General features: G+C 46.1%; 1 protein-coding gene across 4 annotated transcripts in view; it reads right to left on the minus strand.

Annotated features, from left to right (window-relative positions):
- Positions 1 to 26,490, minus strand: part of Asic2 (acid sensing ion channel subunit 2) — a 1,063,476-nt gene that overhangs the window by 123,702 nt on the left and 913,284 nt on the right.

The raw sequence follows: 26,490 nt of genomic DNA on the forward strand, positions 1-26,490 counted from the left end.
CCCCAATCACGATAGATGCTACCTTAAACCACAAGCCAAAAGAAATTCTTCCACCCACCAGTTGCTTTGTAAGGTCTTCTGACAGTGGGAGAAGACAAACAAAAACACTAAGTTGTCTAGGGAAAGCTGTCTCTATGATCAGACAGGATTTTCTCCCCAAGGACAAAAAACTACTGTGGCCTTTGTCCTGGAGATCACCCAGAATGTTTCTTTCTCTCATATATAAGGTTCTTATTACTGTGGGGGTTCTGCCCTTTGCTTTGTAAGCAAGAAAAAAAAAAGATCAAACCAGAAGGCAACCAGCTTTCTTTTACAGGTTGTTGGCTTTTAAGTAAAGACAGTTAAAATAATTTATATCCTGCTCAGGGAGAAAACTGGAGAGAGGAAGGAGGGGTAGGTTTTCCTGCCACAAAAAAAGCACCATAAAAAGTCCTGCTAAATGCTCACTCAGCGGCCTACCAGCGCAAAGCAAACACCCATGATTTAAGCTGAACTCTAGAGAGAGGTTGGTACCACAGATATAAGTGCAGATTTGGCTCGAACACTTTGGGTGGGAGTCAGGCTGCTCTGAAGACATTAGGCTCCTAGACCAAGAGAGAAGGGGGTCCTGGCAGCATGCTGTGGCTCCCAGAAGATGTAATTCCCATTTCATGAGTGTCTACTTTTGTTCACTAATTTATATTTGGAGCTTGAGGGCAAGAGCTAGAAGGAAGCAAGGAGCCATGTTTCTCCCAGCTCTGCTGTTGACTAACCATGCTTCAGTGGACACATCTCTCACTCATACTAAACCTCAGTCCTTACTGAACTGGAATTTTCTTGACACAGTTTGTAACTATATAGGGTGTTCATGGGGCCTGGAAACCTAGAGGAATGTATGTAATATAAACAAAGACATCAAATTTATCACAAAATAAAAGTATGTTTATAGACTCCTATGGTATGTATTTGTGGGTATAAGGTTGACAAGTATCTATCTCTTTCTTTGGACTGTAAATTTTATGTGGTCAATTTCCCCTGCTCCCCACACTCCTGCAACCCCTAAGATTCCCACAGCCATGGTCTCTCCATCATATATAGTATGTATACATTATCATGTATAATTCTTACCTTATATTTAGAAGTGAACACCAGTGGTTTACCTTGTTGTGAACTATGATACCAACCTTCCAGGAAAAATATGCCCACATGGTAACCAACTACATATTTATTGAATTTGGGCTGACTCCACAGAAAAGAACCTATAACTGGTACTATAAATTTACTTAAAAGCCCATGGCACGGAACGTCATAGGCCATGGGAGGTGGGGACTTAATTTTGTTGTTTAGATAAATACACATAGCATTGAACTGCCTTCTTACTATATTATTTATACCCATATACAGTTAACCACTCTTAGTCTTAAATCTCTCTCCTTGCAGTGAATTAGGTGCTGAGAATAAGTGACATTAAACAAGTTATTCATATCACCATGGTTCCAGAAACATTGTGAAGGAGCAGGCAGAGAATGTTAGAGCTGGAAGATACAGAGAAGGGCTGCAGAATGCCAACCATTGAAAAAAGACATGGGCACTGCAACCAGGAGCTCTCAACAACTGCAGACAACCACAACTGGATCTGCACAGATGAATCCATAAACAGCCAGATGTGGGCAGAGGGTGAGCTTAGGGCTCTGCCCCACACTCCTAAACCGTTGTTATTATATTCAAGGAAAGGAAAAGCCATTGCCTTTAGCTATGAATCCACTGGTGACCACACCAGGCTCCAGTGATAGTTTCAATCCAACATTCACATAGGCATGGCCCTGTTTGAAGGATTCGTAAAACAAAACAAAGACCATGCTTCTGTGAGAGAGACAGGTGGTGGTTGGTTTGTAAATGTGAGAGGGAGGTAAGATAGGGTAATGGGGGGAGAGTAACCAGAATTCATCATACAAATGTCGGAAATTATCAGAGAACTAACTTAATAAGAATGAGTTAATGACTAAGTGAATAGCAAGGCTTCTCCTGGGAATGGAGGGACCAAGGCAATAAAGGGAGGGCTCTGAAAGTAGGCTGAGAACATGCTCAGAGGTCTGGAACACCCATCTCATTAACTACAAGCTCCATGGTATCTAGAGGCAAAATCTCTACCTAGAGGATTCAGTTGTTCTAAAAGAGACTCAGATGGAGAGAGTTAAGAGCCAGCATGCTGAGATGAATCCACTCTTATCTCCCAGTTTCCTCTGAACGTTTATAGATCCATTCTCTGCCTTCAAAGGCTAGCTGTATCCTTTCATAAGGATTAAACTCCTGCCCCAGGAATTTGGACTATGGTAGGTCAATGTATGCCCAGGCAGAAGTCATCAGAGATGCAGAGCAGGCTGTTTCTCTGGAGAGAACAGGGAGAAGGGAGATCAAGAGAGGGTGGGGGTCTTTGAACAGGAGCTTCTTTTGCCCAGAATGTATGCCTCCCCCCCCCTAGATCACATGACTCCACTTTCCAAAATTCAGTTTGATGATCACATCCCCTACTCGGGAAGAACTGACCACTTCCTTTGTGTATCACTGGGAAACATACTATTGGTCATGCATCTTAAAGTACTAACAATAACAATTTGTGATGTGTGTAACGATGGTTTCTGGTATGGAGACCACGTGAACTAGAGCCCTTGATGTTGCCAGAGCAAAGCCTCATCCTGTAAAGTGTCTGTCACTGTCCGTGGTGCTGACCAACAGACCTGGTGTCTTTTTGAATCCCAGAGCGCCCTGATACTTCTTCATCTTTTTCCACGTAGAACTCAGAAAGTTCACCAAAGGCTCAGGGATGGGATGAGAGGAGAAAGGAGTACCATGAGCCTTTCTTGGCGGAAATCTTTAGTTTTGCCTATTGTGCACCTTGGAAGGCTCCAGCTTGCTACCTGGTGGTGCTGATTGAGGCTACAGAGCATTGGCCGTTGACACCCTTTCTTCTTCTTGGATGGTGACCAAGCTGGTGAAATGCCAATATCTTGAAATTTAGATATTTCTGATGACCCACTTAAGAGCAGCTATAAGCTGGAACTGGGTTATGTCAAGGTCGTTCACATCCTACATGGCTAAGAATTAACCATTTTGAACAGTATTAATCTCATGATAAAAGGGAGTCACTATATGCTTGAAATATACTTTTAAAGCTGCAGTTTATTGAAGGCTTGTTCATGCCCAAATTCCAAGAATTAATTTTGCTTTTCATATATTTTACCTTATTCTCAAAATAATTCAGTTAGAAATACTATGATTATCCCTATTCAGGGGAGTACAAAGAATGGCCAGATATACTGAACAACTGGTTCAAGGTCACAGAGCCAGTGAAAAGTTATCTGTAGACCACTGGCCACCACAGTGTTTTATTAGTCTACACTGCTATGCTCCATCTTCTAACAATTTCCTAGCAACGGACAAGATGTTCCCATAGCAACAGCAGTAAACTCAGTACTAGTATTTGGATAATTTTTTTTTAAATCTTAAATTTAAAGTTAGTATTCCATACCTGGGGTCATTTATTAAAAGAAATTTGTCTAATTGTGGAGAAAATTCATGCACAAAGAAATGTCTAAAAAACTACTTTTTGATTGAATTGAAGGCCAACACCACGAGACAGAACCCATATCTGACACTGCTAAAGAGACCAAGAACTTGGGACCTGAGAGGTCCCAGGCCTCAGGGAAAACCAACTGATATTAAAATGACTCCGAATAACTAACATACTGCCATACTAATAGACTGGTGCTCTGCTCAACTCTCATCGGGGAATTTTTTTTTCTTGCAGTAGATGGGAGTTAATAGACAATGCATAGAGAGTGAAAGACCTTGTAGCATTCAGTCTTAAATAGGATGCCCTCATCAAACCCCACCTCAAGAGTCAGGGAAGAGGAGGTAGAAAGATTGTAAGAGCCAGAGATGGTGAAGGACTTCAAAGAAATAACGTCGTCCACACCTAGCAGGGCTGACACACATATGACCTCACAGACATTGTGACAGCAGAGCACACAGTCAAACCAGACAAAGTCCAGGCACTGAGAAAGGGAAGTGGACACAAAGCCCCATTCCTGACCAAGAAGATATTTGCAACTGATGCAGGATGGGAGAGAACCAGTTCTCCAGTGGAGTGTCCCTCATGGACCTACCATACTCTGGGGCAGGCCCCATTCCTAGAAGTAGTTGGCAAAAATCGCATGAGAGAGAGAGAGAGAGAGAGAGAGAGAGAGAGAGAGAGAGAGAGAGAGAGTCTGTGTGTCTGTGTGTTTGTGTGTCTGTGTCTGTGTGTGCATGCGCATGCATGTGCATATGCATGCACATATTTTTCTTATTGATTTTCTCTTTTGTCAGCTTGTTTTGATTTTTAAAATTGTATTTCTTGTTTATTTTGAGAAAGAGGATGAGAGGGAGAAAGAGAGAACCTAGAGTTGGGTGGGTAGAGAGGTTGGGAAGATCTGGGGGAGTTGGGGAACAAGAAAAACATAAATGTATTTATGAAAAAATTTAATAAAACATCTTTAAGAAGAGTCGGGACACCAAGATTTAGAATACATGCGAGTCGATGATTATCTCTACTGTAAGATCACAATAGTATCTAACGGCACACTACTTTTGCCTCATAAAGTATATTTTAGAGATATTTGTGAAGACATTTGTAAAAATCATACATGAATATAGCTAATAAAAACAAGTTTTTATTACAATTAAAACGCAGAAGTCCTTTTTGCTAACTTCAAAATAAAATCAAGGGGAATCTTAAAAAAAGAAATGTCTAACAACAGTTGGATGCATTGTGTCTAATAATACAAAAGTAGCCACAGGTCCCAGCCATCATCCGGGGAAGGCTGTGATGCACCATTCAGGGAAGTACAGCCGGAAGGCCTGTAATCACATGGCCCCACAAGCTGCTCTCTCTTGCCAGAAACTGCTCCCATTTTCTAGGAACTGCCTTCACACAACCTGCCCTCTTGCTTCTGGTGACTGCTCTAGGGTGGACATCCTACTGGAACAACAAGTTCTTCAAGGAACTTTTCCAGAATGGATTTGGAAGAGCTCAGTATTTTTTTTGCCAACATCAGACACATTGCTATCTCCATCTTGCCTTGTACGGTAAAGGCAGAAGAGGGCTAGAATAAATGAGGAGGGAAGAAGAAGGAGAAAGGAAGGAGGAGGGGGAAGGAAAGGAAGAGGAGAAGGAGGAAAAGGAGAAGGAGGAGGAAGAGGATAAGGAAGAGAAATAGGAGGAGGAGGAAGAGGAAGAAGTTTGAAAATAGCAGAAACACGTCCAATGTCTTTCTTGCATCCTCACGCACACTTCAACTCTTCAGAGAGCTCAACAGCTCTTGGACCCCGAGAGCCCCTCACATTCTTCTACTAAGTTTTCTCCCCTTGCCCAAGCCAGCTACTACAAAAGATAACTACAAAAGTTTTAATTTAAGCACCACAGCCTTAACAGTGTGAATTACAGAAAGAAATTGTGGGGACACATCCATGAACAATGTATGGATCCAAGAGAGGCAGCGGTGGACCACGAAGAAGCTGCCTGAAGCAGGGTAGGGCATGACCACAGAGGAGGTATGCACTGACTCAGACTCATGGAAACTAGGGAGCTGAGCCGTTCACACCCAAGTGAGGGCATCGATGTAGGGTCTAAATGGCAACTTGAGAATTGGACTGAGTCTCCCATCCTCTTGTAAAGTTCACCCCTGAAAGGACTGCGGTGGAGCCAAAGCAAACACGATGGACCTCTATAACTGCCTCTCTGTTGTCAATCAGGCAGCTCCCTGCTAACCAGGACTACTACAGGGGCCTGGCACAGAGCTGTGAATTCCACCTTTTGTAGCTAGTAAGCTTGAGTTTGTGGGGTTACATGTTTCACTGTTCATGGCTCTGAGACCATGGGTGGGGTGCTTTCCGGACTCCATAGTTGTCTTCTCATCCCTTTTCATTTATAAATCAAGAAGCTCACGGGGGTTGGTGATGGGAAGAGAGAATAATTAATGGTGTCTCGTGAGACATAAAAGAGGAATGGATTCATTCTATGTACCCGGACTGCCTTCTTATGGGATAGCCAGGGTTTTCACTTATGTGTACTGCCTCAGCCTCAAGCCCACTTTTCCAATGCCTTCCCCGAGAACTTCGCACACCACATTGTGAAGCTATGTCTTGCAGGAGACTGGAATGTTGGGATGGCCTTGGAAGAGACTGGAGGATGGACCATCGTCCACCGTTTTTGTGGCTCCAGTGTCCGTCCCTAGCATTTTTGGCTCTTTTGTTTCCTCCGGCGGCACCACAGCAGAACCATTACCCTCTGCCTCTCTTCCTCTGGGTCCCCATCTGTATCCGGAGCAACCACCTTCCTGCCTGCATCATTTTCTCAGTACCTGCGCTGACCCCATACTGGCTACACCACTTTTCTCTCCTTCTCCAACCCTAGAAAGCAGTCCTTACTAATCCCTGGCACCAATCGTTGCCAACTGTCTTTTGCTTCTCCAGCCATTTAACACAGATGTAATACACTTCTTGGATTTAGTGATCTCTATTTATACAAGCAATTCAACACCCCTCCAATCTCAATTTCTCCATTTATAAAAGTGGAGGCAAGTCCTTTAACTCATGATAGCCATTGGGAGGAATCGATGGCATGACAGTTGAATGACAGGGCCCGGAGCGGTGGCTCACACATGCTGACCATTCCCTTCCCACCAGTGCTGAAATACAGAATGGCCCCTGACTTTGCAATGGTGATAAGCAGCTAATGAGAGATGCATTTCAAATTCTGAGTTTTCACTTTTTCCTGGGCCAATAAGTACACAAGGCAGCACTATCTGGTGAAGCTGGGCAGAGGCAGCCAAGTCCGAGTTCTCTCAGGTATGAAAATGAAAGTTGATAACAAGCTACAGTTACCTGTACTGTGTCTGCAAGCACAGGGATTTAATGCATTGAATGAACTTCCCCATTTTGACAAACTGTAGGACATTGGAAGTCTTCTGCGTATTATTAATGGAGGCTGTGAATGTCCAGTAGCTTAGGTATGCTAAACACATCAAGGTTCTGCAATTCACACACATATAGGAGTGGTTTTGCCCTTGGATTTCTTTTTAAAATGCATTATTAACTATTGTTGTTGTTTTGTTATTACTATGATGATAATGATGATGATGATGATGATGATGATGATGATGATGATGATGTCTTCCTCCATTACCCTCCACCTTATTTTTGAGACAGGGTTTCTCACTGAAGCCATCACTTACAGATTAGCAAACCCGCTTAGCTACTGAGCTCTGAACCCACTTGTCTGTGTCCCCACCACACAGAGGTTCCTTTGTTTATGTTGGTGCTGGGGATTGAACTCAGAGCTTCATGTTTGTGCTGTAGGTCCTGTTGACTGAGCCATTTCCCCAGCCTTCTCCCTTGATTTTCTGTCGGAAGAATTGATCTCCAGGAACCGGGCCCCAGCGAGGTTGAAGCCACACCCACCAGAGCCCTTTGCCCAGCTGCCACTGCCAGCACAGAGACAGAGTTGGTAGATGCCCACAGCAAGTGGAGGCGGAAGCTTTCAAAACGAATCCCACTGTTGAAGCAAAGCGTCCTCTCAGCATTCTCAGTCTTAGTCACTTGAACAGATTCTAATTTAGTCTCAAAAACATTCTTCAATAGCCTCGGGCAAGTGCTGCATTTCTCGACAGAAATGGGTACAGGGAGCTCAACTCCATCCCTCCTCCTCGGAGCCAGTGACAAATCCCAGGAAGTCACTTGAGTGAGGAAAGAGGGAGATGTACCATCTGTGTAACTAGAATGAATGAATGAATGAATGAATGAATGAATGAATGAATGCATGTTTGAAGAAAATCTTTGGCAAGACTCTGGGTTTGGTACTTTGAAAACATCACCTTTACTTAATACCTTTCATTCATTTGCTCCTACTACAGATGAGGACCTTGGAGGCGATAGGAAGGTGTCCCTCAACAGTCAAGGTGGCAGAGATAGGGTCTGATGCACATTGGGCTGGCTTCACAGCTTTTGGGTACTAGAGGACATATAGGCTCTGAGCAGGTGACATTTAGCTCCCATTTCTCCTACCGCAGGCTCCTATCTGGTGCAGAGCCCAATAGTCAGAACTGGGCTATGGGTTAAGAACTCCCAGTGCAGGTAAAGCAAGAGAGGATGCCATGGCCAAAACACACCCCTGGACCTCAGAGAAGACTTTCCTGCTAACAGAACTACACAACACCCATGTCCTGATCGCCTGTACCCCGACTTCTATCTGTTTCGACTCCAAAGAATAGCTGAGGTCTACACAGGAAGGAGGGAAGGAGGAAGCATCTAGAAGGACTTAGACTCCTACATGAGAAACAGAACTGAAGCTGCCTTCTTGGGAGCTTTTGAGTTCAGTCACTATTGAGGGTGGGGGACCATCTCCCATGAACCTTGTGTTTCCTTGCATCTGTTTTGTTTTGCTTCTTGATGCCTTTCGAAGAACTGCTCTCCCCATTCTGAAGACACACTTGATTGTTTCGGTTTTACAATTGAAACAAGGATGGATAATACCTCAGGCTAGGTAAGGCTACGCTAACCGCTAACCGGAGCTCATGAAAGGAAGCAGTGGGTGGGAGGAATGCTTCTTTGGTTGTTGCAGAAAAATTGAGAAAACTCAAATGCTTTAGGATATATGGGGGGGGGGAGCAATTATGAGAGAGAAGAGAAGATGGGAGAGAGAAAGAGAGAGAGAGAGAGAGAGAGAGAGAGAGAGAGAGAGAGAGGAGGGAAGCAAGCAGAAGCGACATTGGAGGTGGATTAGTAACTGCACATTTCAATTTACTGAAGACAGAAATACGTCTCATTGTTCTCAGGCAAGTTCATCCTTGCTTAAATCTGGAAAGACAGGAGGACGGGTGCTCTGTCAAATGGCAGAAACTACAACTTCACTAACATGCATACATACACCTACTTGGGCCAAAGCTTCAAGCATCTTCAAGTAACTCTCTGCGAGTTTCAGCTCCCTGTCAGTTTTTCACAGCTAATGAGACACAGCAGGACTGTCCCAGGGAAACAGCCGATGGAGCGCACAGAGGAGGGAAGGCAATCTTTCCTGACGTTTCTACCGTAGGTTTTAATTGAGGGAGGATCTGCTAATGATTTTTCTAATGAGCAAAAATGACCTCACACTACTGTGAAATTTGGGGCCAGCGCCAACTTAGCTGGCAGGCGGAGGAAGGAAGGGGGCTAAGATTTATTGGGCACAGAATTCATATTCATCATTGCTTTTGTGTGTTTGTTTGAGACTGGGTTTCATGCATCCCAGGCTGGTGTCAAACTCACTCTTATAGCCAGGGTGACCTCGAACTTCTGATTCTCTTGTTTGTACCTCCTGAATGCTACGATGACAGGTACATGGTCCTGGGGAATGAATCTAAAGCCCTGTACATCTAACAAGCACCCCACTTACCTGAACTGCACCCCAAACTTCTCACCACCGCTCTCAAGTGCTCACATTTGTGAGCCCCTGGACCTGAATCCAGCTCAGACTTGTGGGTTTCCCTCTCCAGGTTAGAGCTTCCTGCCTTGAGTACTGACTTTATCACAGACTGCAAGGCTTGTGGTGTCTGCTTGGAATCCCAGGAAGCTCAGTCAGGGGGAGCTTCGGAAGTCAAGAAGATATGGTGCCTACTGGACAAGAGAGGAGGAAAAGCCTGGAGAGGCACAGATGGGAATAGAACACAGCTTTCCACTTAAGCACAGCTGAACGGCGGAGGAGCGAGCACACAGTTAACAAGGTGCCTTACCTTTGCTATGTCATTTCCTAGGCCTGCAGGCTGGCAGGGAGTTGATTAGACATTGAGCTTATGTGCATCCTAGTGTTCAAAAAAGACCACAGACACACGTCACACACTCCCCATATGAGCCAGGGCAATAATTATTAAACCCAATCCATTGACAATTAAATTGAGGCTCAGAGAGGAGAAAGCAAGTGCTCAGGGTCACGCAGGGAGCAGCAAAACTAGGGCTCAAATCAAGGTCATTTGGCTTTTATACACTGTTTGGTCTTACAGTGCCGCAGTCCTCATAACATGGGGATAGACCGTAGGTAGCAGACAGATAACGTAACAGTTCCAAAACGCATGGCGATTAAGGTCCTAGGGTTGGAGGTTCATCTGCATGGACTCGAACTCCAGTCTCACCCCTTCCATTCTGTGCCTCTTACCGATGCTCTCTCTGGTGCACATTTCTCAGTCATACATCGCACGACCCGCCAGTACCTTCTTTATTGCTTGATTGTGGGGATGAAATGGCTAAGCTTAAAAGCATTCAGATGAATGTCCCTCTCAGCTCTCAGGCAATATTAGCTAACAGCATTTTATTATAAAAATGATAATAAGTAATAAAATAAACAGTCGAAAGCGTTTCCCTGACATCTCAGTTTTAGATTGCTTATTTTGTTTCGCAGAGAAAACAGAAAACACGGAAACACCAGGAGAGAACACAGACAGAGCGATCATCAGAATGCTTTAGTATGTCCCTGACTATATGTTTTTTCCAAGCACATACAGAACTAACCGGAGCCAGCCCCCCACATCTGCGAGTTCCATATCCACGAATTTAGCCAACCGCGGATCAAAAATCTCAGAAAACAATTTCACCTGTACCGAGCACATGTTTTTTATTGTTGTTGTTCCTTAAACACTATAGCAGAACACCTATTTACATAACATGTACATTCATGAGGGTGTTACAGAGGCTCTAGAGACAATTTAAAACATATGGGAGAAGATGCTTGGATTCTCTGCAGATATGTTATCCTTTCAGAATTCTATACAAGGCTCTTGAGCCCCTGCAGGTGTTGGTATCTTAGGTAGGGATGGGAGGGATGGGGGTGTCCCAGGGTTCACCCCTTGTGGATCTCAAGGAGGACGGGTCTTTGACAAGCTACTATCCTACCTTTTCCTGTTAGCGTCAGAAGGAGACTGCCTCCCTATGCAGTTATTCAGTTGCTAACAACGACCTTCATCCAGCTGTTACAAACCAAGCCTGGAGTAGAACTCCGTTCTGTTAGGTGAGCCATAACGGAGGTCACAAGGTGGCTTGCAGTTGAAGGTGGGCGAGTGTTGCTGTCACCCTGACCCTAGTGCTGTGCCATCTGTAAAGTACACGCTTGATTCAGCCGCGAGGACTCACACTTTTGGCAGGTACTGCCATATATCCATTGTATCGGTGTCTCTCTCCTCCGGCTCAGCAAAAGCAAAACAAAAAAACCCTTTGCCAATTTATAGGTAAAATGTGGGGCCTGATTGTTGCTTTAATTAATTACTGATTTGATTAATCGTGAGGGTGACAGCTGGCACATAGTTCACCCTGTGCTCTGTCTTCTCCCTCCCCTTCCTTCCGAGCTTCTCTCCATCTTCCCACCTGCTTCTGAAAGCACCATTGTTGAAGGAACGGGCACCAGCCCCGCTCTCCTGATCACGTTTCCTTGGGTCCTTTTGCATTTCCAGAGAATCTGAGAGGTTCCTAACAATGAATCGAGTATTTGCTAATTATTTTAAGGTAATTGCTTTCATACGTTTAGATACTCGTTAATTTGTGACAGCTCTCAACTATTAATGAACTTCTCCCTCACGTTGAGGGCGTCGACAGTGAGCACCCAACTTCCCTGACAGCTCAGCTCCAGACTGCCATTTTGTTTACCTGTTAGACAGACAGACAGACAGACAGACAGACAGACAGACACACACACACACACAGACACACACACACACAGAGAGAGAGAGGGGGGGGGCTTATTAAAGTTTAACGACCACTTAGAGGAACCTTCATGCAAGGTATTAGCATCCAGGCAATTACTGAGAAGTGACGGCAATTGAAGAAAAATGAATTTTATTTCTTTTCATGACAACAGGCCCCTCCCACCACCTGCCCAGCACAGGTGTGTGTTTCTTTGGCTGCCCTTTCTTTCCTGCTGTTCAGAGAACTGATGGGGAATCACAGAATATTCCAGAATGGACCCGATAGGATGTTGGATCCCACACTTCTGGGTGAATGCCCGAATCCCCCAGAAAGGGCTTTTCATTATCTTTTTGGAATATGTTCGGGAGTTAAAGCCTCCTTTCTAGTGGCTGTCATCCGGTCCTGGGTTTATTGATGAATAAGAAGCTCTTTCTTTAATCAAAGCGATGAAATCACTCCTCGTTTTGTGCACACCAAGGACTCCGATGTGACCTCTGGAGGTTATTGTGGTTTCCTCTCTAGCATAATGGTCCTGGAGTCAGGGCTGCGTCGCCAGCCACGAGTTCATGTCTAGGATATAGGACTATCTCTGTACACAGAGCTGCTTCAGGGCCTTTTGTCTCACAAGGGACCTCAGATTTAGGGTCCATCCATGACTGTCATCTGCCTGGAGATTTTCCTTGAATCACAAACTCCCACAACATGATGCTCTTGTGGGTCCTGTGTGACAGACATTAGCAACATCGTCGCTGTACAGAGGTTCAGGGAGGCTCCAGGTTAACCAGCAGGGTAGGACATTCCAGCTGTGGCAAGCATAGTAGGGCAAGTCCCAGGATGCACAAAGAGCCCGCACTTTAGCCAGGAGTTAAAGTGACTCCAGAAAGGTGCTGACTCCTGCAAGGCCGTGAATGCTTACCCCACGGGTCTAGTGACAAAGCTTGGAGAGGCAGGCGTAACTGTCTCTCTAGAGGAGTCAGGGCTCAGGGAAGTTAAGACACTTTCTCCAGGACACACAGCCTTACGGCGATGTGGCATTCAAACTGAAGTCTATGAGACCCAAGGTTCGATTTGGTTTTAAGACACAGATACACGCCTTGGGAGTTAGTTCCAAACACAGCTGCCGGTAACCATGGAGCCAGGTAGGCTCAGTGAAGAGTCCCATGCAATCTCTGAGCCTCTGGTGGAGTAAAATTACACTCTTTATTCGGTGCTTATCTCCTCTCGTGTAGGTTTCATTCTAAACCTCTGAACTTTCTGCTGATTACCGTCACATTAATTAAAAAATAAATCCTCTTTAATTCCATAACAGGTGGTTTGTGAATCTGGAAGCAAAGCTGAAACTTACGAGGAATTTCTGTGCGGCTGGCTTATTTGCATCTCCAATTGCTTCAGAGGATACCAAGGACCAGACTGCTAGCCTCCTGGCTGTCTTTCACCTCTGCCGGCTGTGCCGAGCGGTTGGCGACGGTGTCTCCAAACACCACCTGTGAGGATCCCGGCTCCAGCTGGAATCCCAGGACTTCCAGCCAATGCTCAGAGCCATAGAGCGAGGCCTGAGAGACTTTGGTATGAAAGGCATGCAATCACTGAGAAGCCAGTGCTGGGCCGAGTCTGGCTTTCACTGGGTACACAAGAAATGCTGGCCAATGAGTCCTGTGATTAAACTATGGCACAGCAAATGTCAGATGGATGGGGCCAGGGCTGCTGGGCTCCAGGGCAAAGCTATGTGGACTTGGCCCCTAAGAGTGTGTGAGAAACCAAAGTGAACCACAGATCTGAGTACGGAAGCCACCCCCCTTTCTCTACTCCAAATGACTTTACATCTGCTGTTCTTCTTCTGATTCTCATAACACTTAGGATGTCAGTTGCTGTGGCCCTTCCTGTGTCCATAAATCTTTTCAGAAAAAAAGTTAATGACCCACTAAGTATGATTTAAAAATAACAGCACAGGGGGTGTTGGAGAGATGGCTCAGCTGTTACGAGCACTGGCTGCTCTTCCAAAGGACCCCGGTTCAATTCCCAGCACTCGCAAGTCTGCAACTTTTGTTCTAGGGATTCAGATGCTCTCTTCTGGTCTCCTGGAGTACTGCATGTATGTGGTGCAGACATAAATGTGTGGGAACACACCCACATACATGAAATAAATCTTATAAGAAAAACCAATGTAGAAGAGAACACTGTAGACATGTGTTCCTTATTCCATAACTTACAGTGCTGGAAGAGCTCAGGATTTGGAGACAGATCTACCAAGGTTTGAATCCTGGCTTTTCCACAGAACAGTGGAGAGACACTATAGAGAAGTTGCCCAGCCATGTTAGGTCCTAGAGGTCTGTGCAGTTGTATAATAGGACTTGGCTTGAAGTTTCTCAAACTTGATAACACGCTAAAATTACTTGGCAGCCTTTAAAGACTCCAGCACTTGGTTTTGGTTGTTTATATAAGGGCTCAGTTACATGTCTAGGATAGCGTGTGTGTGTGTGTGTGTGTGTGTGTGTGTGTGTGTGTTTTAAATGTGTGTATGGGGTATGTCACCTTGGTTGTTGGCCCTTGTCTTTGACCTCATTTGAGACAGGGTATCCTGTTTGAAGTTCCTGGCTCTCAAGCTTCCATTGTTCCTGTAGGGACAATGGTATTAGAGACACATGCTACAGTGTACACCTTTGTGTGGGTTTGGGTATCTCAAGTCTTCCCAGATGTGTAGGAAGTGCTTTAAGCACTGGGCCATCTCCCCTACACATATATACCAGAACCCTCCCTGCCTCTTCTGTCTTCTCTGCACATGGCCTTCCTACACCGGTAGATGGCTTGTAAGACGCAGACTATGTCATTGTAGCTTCTTAGGTTGCACATTTCCTGAGTGGACTTGGCACCCACTTCCCATTAACCCCACTCCCCCAGCCCCAGGGAATCACACGGGGTTACAGGGCATCCGGATTCCAAGCAGTTCTCACTTGGAGCAGGGGCAGTGTCTTGCCTCTTCCCTTGCCCATGCTTGCATGTATAACATGGTAGTCAAAGCATCTGCTAGAGAAACTCCCAGAGATGATGACCTTCTGGGTGCCATTTTACTTATGTCAATGCCACATACTCGCTTGGCCTGCCTGGGCCACCATAATAGGACCCACCCTGAACTTGTCACTGCCTGTCCCCTGGTCACCCTGACCTGCCCTCTGAGCATGCCCTCTCAGGCTTTGTGTTGCTGTTTCTTCTTGGAATGCTCCGCCCTCAGGACTGGCACAGCCTGCTCTCTCCCTTCCTATGTTCCAGGTTTTCCAGATGACTCCAGTCTCAACTGTGTAGAGTGGGAGCACCCCACAGCACACCTGTTTGACATTTCTCCATTGCATTTTGCCCCCTGGTATCTTCCTGCTTCTCCCGTGCTGATTTTGCTGCCCATCTTCCAAGATCAGATTTCTACCACCTGTTTTGTTCATGGTTCACAGCAGGTGCTTTGACAATACCTAGCATACAGCTAGTATCCAGAGTTGTTGAATGAATGGATGGATGGATGGATGGATGGATGGATGGATGGATGATTGAATGAATGAATGAATTCAGCAACCACCTCCTGGGAAAAAGAAGCTATACTCAGAACAGCAGCTAGTGTAAAGATGGGGAACCGGGAAAGGGTGCCCCAGCAACTTGCTCGTTTACATTTTGGTATTGTGTAAGGGAGAACCCATGTGACTGGGAGGGACTCACTGTCCACTGCAGATCCCCTGGTGTTTAAGGAGCATGGCCAACTTCCTGTCTTGTCCTGTCTACTGTGCTCTTAACCCCACTCCTTTGTCAGTCCTCTCAGCCTCTCACTTATACCAGGGATGCTGCCACTGTTATTTTACAGATGAGCCTCAGACAAGTTCACTGACTTGATGCCGAATGACGGAGGCCACATCCCATCCCGAGCAATCTGTCTCCTGGTCCTTTTGGTCCTGAGTGTGTATCTGCATCATGTCCTCCTCAATCAGTACACCACAGTCCTTACTTTCTACTCAACCTGAGGCATCCTTCTGTACCCTGTTCCCATGGTAACCCGGCTTGCCCAGAGCCACGAGCTTGAATGGGTTGGGTCCTTGGAGCTGGACAGTTCTTTGCTGTGAGGGGCTGGGCTGACCCGTGGCTCTGAGCAAATCTAGTGATGCACATTCTCTCTTTGCCCTTTCAGGTTGAGTGCTGGGGGTAAGGTCAAGTAAGAACTAGGGCTGTAGGAAGAAACAGAACTTAGATGACCTCAAACAACCCCAGCTTTAACTTGGAAGCATTGGCATTGTCAAAAGGATCTATTTTCATTGGTTACTGGGCCTCCCTCTCTGAGGCCTATAGACTGCTTTGGATACAGCCTGCGCTGGGTCTCAACACTATCACTTATTGGTGATGTGACCCAGAAAATCTATTCAGTTTCCTTGTACCTCATTTGTATAATGCGACCATGTTTTAAGCGTTCCAGGAGCTCACACTTACAGAGGGCTTGGTGAGGCATGAATGCATGGCTAGCCTCCTGTAAAGGTCAGGTCTTATTAACTGAGGTGTGAAGTCATCACCCATTGGTGTTCTGGCATAAAAATAAACGTACCGGGGGCTAGAGAGTTGGCTCAGGCGTTAAGAACATTTGTTGCTCAAATAGAGGACGTGGGTTCAAGTCCCAGTACTCACATGGTAGGTCACGGCTGTCTGTAACTACAGTCCCAGAGGATCCAATGCCCTCTTTTGACTTCCAACGGCACCAGGCATTATGTATTGCAAAAACATACACATAAAATAATAAAAGTAAATCTAATTTTGTGGGTTTTTTTTTTAAAAGAGTGTATTGTTGGAGTTTCCTGAGACTTTAATCTGAGTTGTAGTCAAAGAGTCTGACGCCAAGCATTAGGGTTTGAATTTAAATTATCTCTCCTGGGCACATGTGTTTGAGATTAAGTGTTCGGTTAGGACTACTTTGGGATACTGTGGAACCTTTGGGACAAGGGTACCGAACTGGCAGAAGAAAGATGCTGGGGACAGTTCTTGAAAGTTACGTCCAGGGGGTTGGGGATTTAGCTCAGTGGTAGAGCGCTTGCCTAGCAAGCGCAAGGCCCTAGTTTCAGTCCCCAGCTCCAAAAAAAAAAAAAAAAAAAAAAAAAAAAAAAGAAAGTTACATCCAGCTCTGTTTTCTTGCCCACCAAGTTGTGTCTCCTGGCACCATAGACAGAGCAGTGCTGATTCTGGCTACTCACTTGTCCTGCTGTGGTACAGTACACCCTCTAAGCTAGTGTGCCTGAGCCTGATGCAGAGGTCCACTTAGTCACTGAGATGCGTGTGATCACCAAGAGGATGTGTCCACGCCCTCCTGAGTTGGTCTGTTTTTCTCGCTGCTACTGCTTTTGCTATGTAATTATAAATTACCTTTAATTTAGCTTCATCATTACTAGAGTAGCTTGCTGTGGGCTGTTTACTGAACAGTAATCCGGGCTTGCAATTTTTCAATGGCTGGGAGTTGAGGCAGGCAAGTGGAGCTGAGCTAAAATGAATCAACCGCTTCCCACTCCTCAAGCAATCCTCCTCCGGTCTTGCTCGGACCTGTCGGACCTATTGGCCCACAGCACGTTCCTGTTCTCTCTGGGTCTTTTCCTATTGGACACTGGGAGCAGATGGGTGGGCAGGTGACCAGGGGGTCCTTTTACTCTGCCTGAAGTACTGTAGTCTAAAAAGGATAAAAGACACTGTGCTGGTTAGTTTTGAGTTTGCTGTTCGGGGGTTTTATTTTTGTAAACAACACAAGCTACAGACATCTGGAAAGAGGAACCTTGGCTGAAGGATTGTCTCCACCAGACTGACCTGTAGGCATCTGTGGTGCCTTTCTTTGATTTATGACTGACGTGAGAGGGCCCAGCCCACTGTGGGCGGTGCCAGCCCTGGGCGGAAGGTATTGCACTGGATAAGAAAGCAAAGAAAACAATCCACAGAGATAGTCAGTAAGTAGTGTTCGTCCATGGTCTCTGCCTCAGTGTCTGCCTCCAGGTTCTTGCCTTAAGTCTGTGCCGTCGCTTCCCTTCATGGTAGACTGTAAGGTGTTAGCCAAAGAAACCTTTTCCTCCCCAGGCTGATTTCCATCATGGTCTTTATCACAGTAATTCTTAGCAAACTAGAACACTTTTCTAGGTAAATCTTTCCATTTTCCCTTGTTTTACAGAGGGTGAAACTGAGATCCACAGTTTAAAGGTCAGAGGTCAGACGTGGTCCCTAAATTCCATTTCTCCCAATAACCTGTCTAGGGTTGTGTTTCACTGTATTACCTACCTAGTCTAGCTTCATTCCCTCTGTGGAGGGCCGTGGTTTTAACGAAGGTGTCTGTCTTAGGGTCAGGGTTTCTACTCCTGCCCAAAACATCACGACCAAGAAGCAAGTTGGAGAGGAAAGGAGTATATTCAACTTGCACATTCACATCACTGTTCATCACCAAAGGAAGTTAGGACTGGAACTCAAGCTGGTCAGGAAGCAGTAGCTGAGGCAGAGGCCATGGAGGGATGTTACTTACTGGCTTGCTTCTCCGGGCTTGCTCAGCTTGCTCTCTTATAGAACCCAAGACTACCATAGGACCTCCCACCCTTGATCACTAATTGAGAAAATGCTGGATCTCATGGAGGCATTTCCTCAAGGAGGCTCCTTTCTCTGATAACTCTAGCTTGTGTCAAGTTGACACACAAAACCTGCCAGTACAGTGTCTTTGATGTTGCCCACCCCTGAGCCAGTGGCCTCCTCCCAAGCCTCCCAAAGGTGACATTCAAGCTGAGACATAGGGTGTGTTAGAACTAAAATCTGATACTTTGTTTCCAAAGGTAACCTCAAGCCAGCTGTAGTTACAAATGAAGCAAATATCACTCGACACTGCTCGCACACACCACACACCGTTAAAGCCTGCTGGTCTAGCCATTCCTCCAATCCAAACTCTGCTAAACTAGCTCCTCCCACTCTAACTAGAAATTTAGAAAAACACCACAGACAAACTTATTTGCAAAGGCAGTTAAATGTCTGATAAGCATTAATATAAACATGGTATAAAAAGGCAGAGGTGAACCTATATATATATATATATATATATGTTTTGTTTTTTTTTTTTTTTGTTGAGAAAAAGGCAAACAAAGGATAAGAAAAAGGCTAAATAAAGTGTGAGATTGTTCCTTCCTGATTATTGCCCCCCTACCCTCCATTATGGAGGTAAGTTCATACTATAAATGACCGTACATTTACAACGTTGAATCTCTGGTGCTCTTATTATGAAGTGAGGATCACTGTTTCCCACTAGGTGCATAAAAATTGGGGCCCTGCTTTTTAACTGTGCGACTTGGAGGGCTGACTTCATTTCCTCGAGTTCCTCACCTGCAAATTGAGGCTAGAAACAGCACGAACCTCCCGGGAGTGGGAGAACTGGATAAGGCTGTTCCTTGCACCATGTTCAGCTCCAAGGAATGTTCTCTGTGAGGGGTGGTGCCTGCTGCTGTTCTTGGGTGTTCAGAGTTGACATTCCTACTTAGCATGTCTCAAGAAAAATGAACACTTTGAAAGAGCTTCGAGGTTTACAAAACAATTTTCTATGGTCTTCCGAAATTTCCTGGGTGAGTATCATCACCCCCAATACAAACAAACAAACAACTGAGCCTCAAAGACGGGAGAGCCTGAACCCATATTGTGTGGCTTTACAAAGGAGCCTTTGGCTCCTAACACAGCCTTCAGGTTGATGTCAGAAGCTCTGTACTCAGGTCCTCTGTATATGATGGCTCTTTTTTCTCTTTTCTCTGTTCCCCTCATCCTTCCCTCTCCCCCTTATTCAGGCTCCACTGCTGAGAGCAAGGGCAAAGGGCAGCCTGCCCCTCTGATGATTTTCCCTTCCAGGAGAGATGGCCAGGGTCTAGGTACAGAGGCCCTAAGCAGGCCGCAAGCTCTCCTGTGGCTGAGCTGCAAGTGCCACTCAGGGCTGGGGAGAGTCCTTCAAGAAAATGTGCTCGTGTTGAATGCAACACCAGAACAGAAGACGTCTTCCTTTGAACCAGAATTCCAGTCTTAGAGGAGCTGGATTACTGTAGATTTAAAGGGAACTCCAGAACTCCAGAACAAGCCCAACACATCACTGCTGCCAGAGAAGCAGTACTGCCTATGGCCACAGGGAGGTTAAGGGTCTGTTCTGGGTAGAGGGGTTGGGTTTGACTGTCTCCTGTGGAATCAACTGCAGTGTGTGCCTTTCTGCAGGAGCTTAGATCAGGACTAATGCTTATAAAGCACCTACTATACTCTAGGTCTTTTGTCTGTCTTTCTATTTGCCTAGCCACACTAACCTTTTCTTATCTATCTTATTTCTACTGCCAGACACTTGCATACATGAATCCTTATTTTTTTTCCCCTGCACAGGACCTCCCCTCCCCTCCACACCATTCAAATTCTAGCTTACAGTCTGTCTCTTCCAAAAGACTATCCCCCCATCCTAGGCAAAGTCGTAACTCCACCCTGTGCCACCCCCACCCCTGTATCTTCTTAATGGATGTATCTGTACCCAAATATTTTATTTCCTACTTGCTTAATTATCTCCTTCCTGGAGGGGAGGGATATTTCCAGTTTTGTTCTTTGTAAGACTGTGATCCCATGACTCAGGACATTGCCTGAACACAGTAGGGACTCAATAAATATTGCTTACTAACTGGAAGCCAGACCTTTCCCTCAGCAGAACTCTGGGAGGTAGAAAAATGCCCCATTGCTCCCAAGGGATCAGGGAACACGAGGGGGTGTTTCCGGCTAGTAAGTCGTAGAGCTGAGATTTGAACTAGGATTTTTTTGATTTATTTTTATTTTATGTTTATGGGTGTTTGACCCGCATGCAGGTTCGTGCACTATGTGAGCACCTGGTTCCTGAATAGGCCGGAAGAGAGATCCGCTAGAACTGCAGTTACAGATGGTTGTGAGCCATCATGTGGGTGCTGAGAACCAAACTCAGTTCCTTTGGAAGGGTAGCCAGTGCTTCTAACTGCTAAGCCCTCTCTCCAGCCCTAAACTAGGACTTTAATTTCCTAGCTGTACTTTTAGATGTACCATACTGCTTCCCTTGGGAAGGGCTGGAGACCTTAGAGCAGAATCCTGTAATGACAGCTACAACATCACCAAGATCCTTCAGTTCCCATCAACCAGCTTGCTAAGTCCAAGCTGGCTTTCTTTCTCCCCTCCCCTTCTTTCCTCTCCCCCCTTCTCCTCCCTTCCTTCTTCTCCCTTCTTTCTTTCGTCATTCTCCTCTTTTCTCTTTGCTCTCATGCTGGAACCCACCAACCTGTGAATGCTAGCAGGCCAGTGCTCACCAAACTATTTGTCCATCCCCAAAGCTGGCTCCCTGGGGGATCTTGCTGATAGAAGGGCTGGCCAGCTAATGTGAAACGTTCAAGTTGCTCACAGTCACGTCTCCCAGGGAAAGTCCTTTGCTTGTTCTCTCTCCCGGAGTCTTGAGTCTCGTGAGGAGTCCTGGTAATCCCGAACACAGCCTGCCATTGTAGGGCACAGATGCAATCAGTTCCTGATGGCAGGTGCCCAGTTTGGAACAAGCCAGTCCACAAAGGCTGGTTGGCCGCCTAATGAGACTTGGGGTGAATGAGGCATGCTCAGATGATACTTGTTCCAAAGAGCATTTCTACACAAAGCTCATTACCCTGGGCATCTCCCCGCCTCAGGGGGTCCCCATTTCTTTCAAGTGACATCAGGAGGAAACAGTCCTCGACAGGCGAAGACTGTGGTTGTTTCCTCTAAGTCCAAGACATACAGCTTGCCTGGCTGCATCTCAGAGCTGACAGGGACTTCAGGGCTGTTCTGGGGTCCTGATCAATTGCTGCTTTCCTAGTCTTTCCCTGCAGTTGCTCTTTCCTGCCATCCCAGCTGGGGTAACTGCAGGGGGTAATTGCCTGTCATAGGACTTCCTTAGCCACTGACCCCTGATTCTTTATGGCCCAAGGATCAAAAATGAAGGTGTCATTGAGGGACAGGGAACTCACTAAGTTCTCTGTTGTCAAAATTACCTGCATGCACAACTACACACACACACACACACACACACACACACACACACACACATACTCACACGAGGGGGAGCCATTTCCCTTCCTCCTCTTGTGCAGGGGCTTGCTCAAGGAACAAGTACCTCCTGGCATCTGTGTCCATACTGAGGCTTTGGGAATTATTACCCACCTGGCAAGAATTCCTTGTTTTAGAAACCGCCCTGGGGTTCTCCCAAGGCAAGGCCTTCAGAGGGCCTTGTGTAAATTTCCCAGGGTTCCTGGCTGGGTGCTTTCTGTTACAGAAGGTAGAAGGTCTGCCCCAGAGGTTCACCCTCCAACGCTGGTCCTCTCTGGACAGGAACCTTATCTCTCAGCACTCTCAGTGGCTCTGGTGTCTGGCATCTTCTTGTGCCATATCCAAATTACAGAGTATTTACTGTGGTAGTGGTTTTAGACTCAGCCTAATCCAAAAGTCTCAATACTTCTGAGAGAGAACTGAGGCCAGAGACAGCCATGCACGCAACGGCTCGGCCTTGGTCAGTGGTTTCTAAGCAGCTGGCTGTTATAGGGGTAGGGGTGTGTGTGTGTGTGTGTGTGTGTGTGTGTGTGTGTGTGTGTGTGTGTGTATGTGTGTGTGTGTGTGTGTGTGTGAGAGAGAGAGAGAGAGAGAGAGAGAGAGAGAGAGAGAGAGAGAGAGAGAATGTGTATGTGCATTCTTTCTAGGTTCCAAATTACCAGGTCATTCTGGTCAAATATCTTCTTACCTCCTTAAGCCCAATGATATGGAAAATGGCAAAAATGTCTCTGTTAGGTTCTCCTACTATAATCATCAGCCATGTTTGGAAAGGAGGAGCGAGGAGTAGGTCATAGAGGAGGGGCTAGAGATGGCTTAACAGCAAGGCACTCACCTAGTTCATGAGCTGGGTTTTATTCTCAGCAACACACACACACACACACACACACACACACAGAGAGAGAGAGAGAGAGAGAGAGAGAGAGAGAGAGAGAGAGAGAGAACAATGAGATCTACCTTTTCAACTAGAGACTTATCCCCTGAAGACTTCCTCTGCAGGTTAGGTTTTAAGTTGACATCCGTCCATCTCTGCACCCATCCTATCAGCCATTCTCTGGATAATTACTTGCTGGGGACTAATTGAGCAATTTCAAGCACTGTGTGGGAACCCAGTGTGTGTAAGGTCAAGGATATCAAGGAAGCCATAAAGGACTTCACACTGTTGCGACCCTTGCCTTGTTTCTACCGTGAGCATCGTGACACCGTGAGAGATGAGGCGACTATGACACCAGCTGTATGCAAAGCAGACTACAAACGGCAGGCCGTAAGACCGTGGGCGAGATGCTCAATAGTAATTGTTAAGTATTTAATTTATAGTGGCCTTTGTATAAAAACACTCCCCAACTGACTCAACCCTTCACATTTTCAATGTCTTCATTTGGAAAACTAGGAGGCTAATTCCTTCCCTTACCAGGACATTTCAGGGATTAAATGAACAAGCAAATGACCAGCACGTGGCCTGACACTTAACAGGTGCATCGGAATCATCACTCCTCCCTCTCCCTCCCACTCGGGACAAGTGCATAGTCTAGAGGTGGGAATACTCCAGGGACATAAACACCTTTCCGAGGTCAGTTCTGACCAAGTGCTGTGGGGGTCCTGAAGAGTCCAGTGCCTTGGCTGGTGACATTAAGAAGTGCTGGGTCCCATCTCTTTCATCCCTCTGGAATCCCTCTTCTTCCTTAACTGTAAGGGAAAGGGAGCCAGATTCCCATTGCACGTTCAGTAACACCTACCTCCCTGGGATTATCGGTGCAGTGAGTGAAGGAAAGTCTACAGGAATCCAGTGAGGAGCGCTGAGGCAGCAGGTGAAGCCAAGAGTTTTGAGCAAATAGAGGAAATCCCCCTCCCCCCCCCACACCTGTACTGGGAGCAGAACAGTGGTGCGCAGAAGTTGGCTTGCAGAGCAGGTCTGGACGACTCATCAGAGCACATCAAACTGAGTTGCAACATTAGAAATAACAATGATTCGTTTGTTTCCACCAAAAGGCTCAAAAAGAGGCAGGAGTTTGACTTGCTCAGATGAAAAGAACATCATCTGGTAAACAGACTGGAATCGCAGGATCATAGACACGCAGTCTCCTGTGGCTGGAAGGGCAGCAACGCCTGGCTGGTAGGCACGCTAGGATGGTTCCAGGAGCTAGGGCAATGAAGGCAGGGCTTGCACATAGTAGCTGTGCACTAAGCATGTGATCCAACCTTGTTCGAATACAAAATATAGGGCCAGCACTTGGCAGTCTCCGGGTCCCATGTTGCACTTGTCTTCTGCACTCCTCCCTCACTAGCCTCTACTTCATGCACAGGGTTTTGCCATCAGCCAAGTGGACAGCAGGCTAAGACCACAGTCCTAGGGGCAGAAGAGAGGCCACTCTCGAACGCTGTACAGTCATGCACCATATCACTGGGGCTTCACTCCCCTGATACCTTTGGGTTCGTGTCTAGCTCCTTAGGACAGCTAATGTCTCTCCAGCTAAGTTCCTTCTCATTCTTTTAACCTGGATGTTTGTCACATGACCCCTGTCACATGACCCCCTGGTTCCCATCTCTATCTTCTTTAGCTTTTCTTTTGTGTATGTATGTGTGTCCATGCATGTTCATGTGTGTATGTGCATATGTATATGCAGCTATGTGCACACGTATGCCTGTCCATGTGGAGCCCAGAGGTTGATGTTAGATGTCTTCTGCAGTTCCTCTCTTTTTTGGAGTTACTGGCTACTTTGACCTCTATAAACCCCCAAACATTATAGGATATTGTTGTCACTATTAGGTGCCCTCCAGAATTTGGTGATAAGTCCCTATTGCAGAAGATACTACAGCTTGAGTAGTAGAACCTGGAGACATAAAGCTGGCACTGACTTGGATGATTTATCCCCATTAGCTAGCTTTCATGGTGCTGGAAGGTACTACTCATGCTCCTACAGGAGGAAAGTGATCATGGACCTTAGATGTGAACTGTGTGAACTACCTTAACAACAGTCTTGGCAAGCCTCTTTGTGCAATAGTGACATAACTACCAGTGGAGAAACCAACCACTCTCTGACTGGATTCAAAACTTGCTCCACAAGATGAAATCCATCAGAAGCAAGGAGCTGAGACAAGAAAGTCACAGGCTCTAGGAGAGAGCTTGACAGTGTTATTCTGCTAAATGAACATGATATTACATGGTCTCCTAATGACTTATTGTTCTACCCATAGGTAAGTGCACCCCTCAACCCTCACAAAAGGAGCTTTATTTGTAGCAACCAGCACAGAGACCAACAACCATTAAAGTGTGGAGAATGAAAGACTGTCCCTAAATGTGACATCTGTTTACACTCCATCCACCAAGGCCCAGGCAGCATTGGTGAAGCGAGGGCAGAAAGACTAAGAAGTGGAGATGGTGAATGGCTCCAAGGAAACTGTGTTTTCTGGATTTAACAAGATGGATGCACATTTGGATTCGCTTTGGTTGTGACCACATAAGCATGACCTGCGCGTATTCAAGGTAGACAGATTATCAACATGGATAGTGGAGTTGAACACTAAGTCCCATCCCTACTTGAGAAGCCATTGGAGATTTGTACCTGCTGGGAGAGGGAAAGTCGGTCCTCTTTAAGGATGTGGGTCATGGTAGGTTGATCATGCTCCAGTGGATGGCCACACACTCAAGACACCATGGGCAGCACAAATTGGACTTGGTGTATTAAAAACAAGCAAGAGGAGAGTATGCTCCTCCTCAGGGACCAGAGGAAGGAAATGGCTTGTCCAGAGCCACATGGATGCTGAGCTGAGGACCAGGGTTATAGAGACAGCAGGGGTCTCTTTCAACCAAAGGGTGACCTCAGGGAATGTGGAATTAAGCAGAGGAGTTCCTGGGAAGGATGTCTGTCCTGCCTTCCCACTCTCTTCTGGTTCCAGTACTTATTACCTGTCTTCACTGCTTCGTCAGGTAACCACAGTCCTCACTGTAAGGACAAAAGATAACAGTATTCTCCACAGCCCTGGGTAGACAAAATACCCAGGACCCTTCTGGATGAGTTGTGCCCTCATCTATGCATACAACAGAGGAGAAAGAACATTCTAGAAACTAATAAGGTGGAACTGACAGCGGTCACCTTATTCCCCCACGAAGAGAAACTAGCCTGGTCATTATGTGGAGAGGCAGGAGCCCCTCCAAGGGAACCAGGTACATTTAAGTCATCCTCAGAGATCTATTTTCCTTCAAGTTCTATTCGCCTGAAAAGTCTTTACAGTGCAATGCCCAGCAGGGCAATCTAAAGGGCAGAACTCTGATTCAGAAAGATTCAATACTCAAAAGTTTAGATCTCAGAAACCCATCAGTGATGACTTATGCTCACAAAAGAGTCACCTCTAACATCCCTACGGGTAGGAAATGGTTTCCCATTGTCATTTTTAAAACAGATCATTAGCTATTTGACTGGGAAATGGGGAGCTCAAGGTCAGAGGAAGTGGAAGGGATAAATGGGGAAAAGCAACCAACCCCAGTCCTCTAGAGCAGCTCTGAAACGCAGCAGGGAGGAGAGGGGTCACAGTCCTCCCTGCTTTGTCTCCACGATCACCCCTCCTCTGCCTTTCAGACCTCACTGAGACAGCCATCCAGATGCCCGAGCGGTTCCTTTTCATGTGGACCAGGAAGCCCCATGCCTCCAGATGAAGCACAAGGAAGGGTACCAATGGCTGTTAGGGCAC

Source organism: Rattus norvegicus, chromosome 10 (assembly GCF_021556685.1).
Source record: "Rattus norvegicus strain SHRSP/BbbUtx chromosome 10, alternate assembly SHRSP_T2T, whole genome shotgun sequence".
Taxonomy (NCBI): Eukaryota; Metazoa; Chordata; class Mammalia; order Rodentia; family Muridae; genus Rattus; species Rattus norvegicus.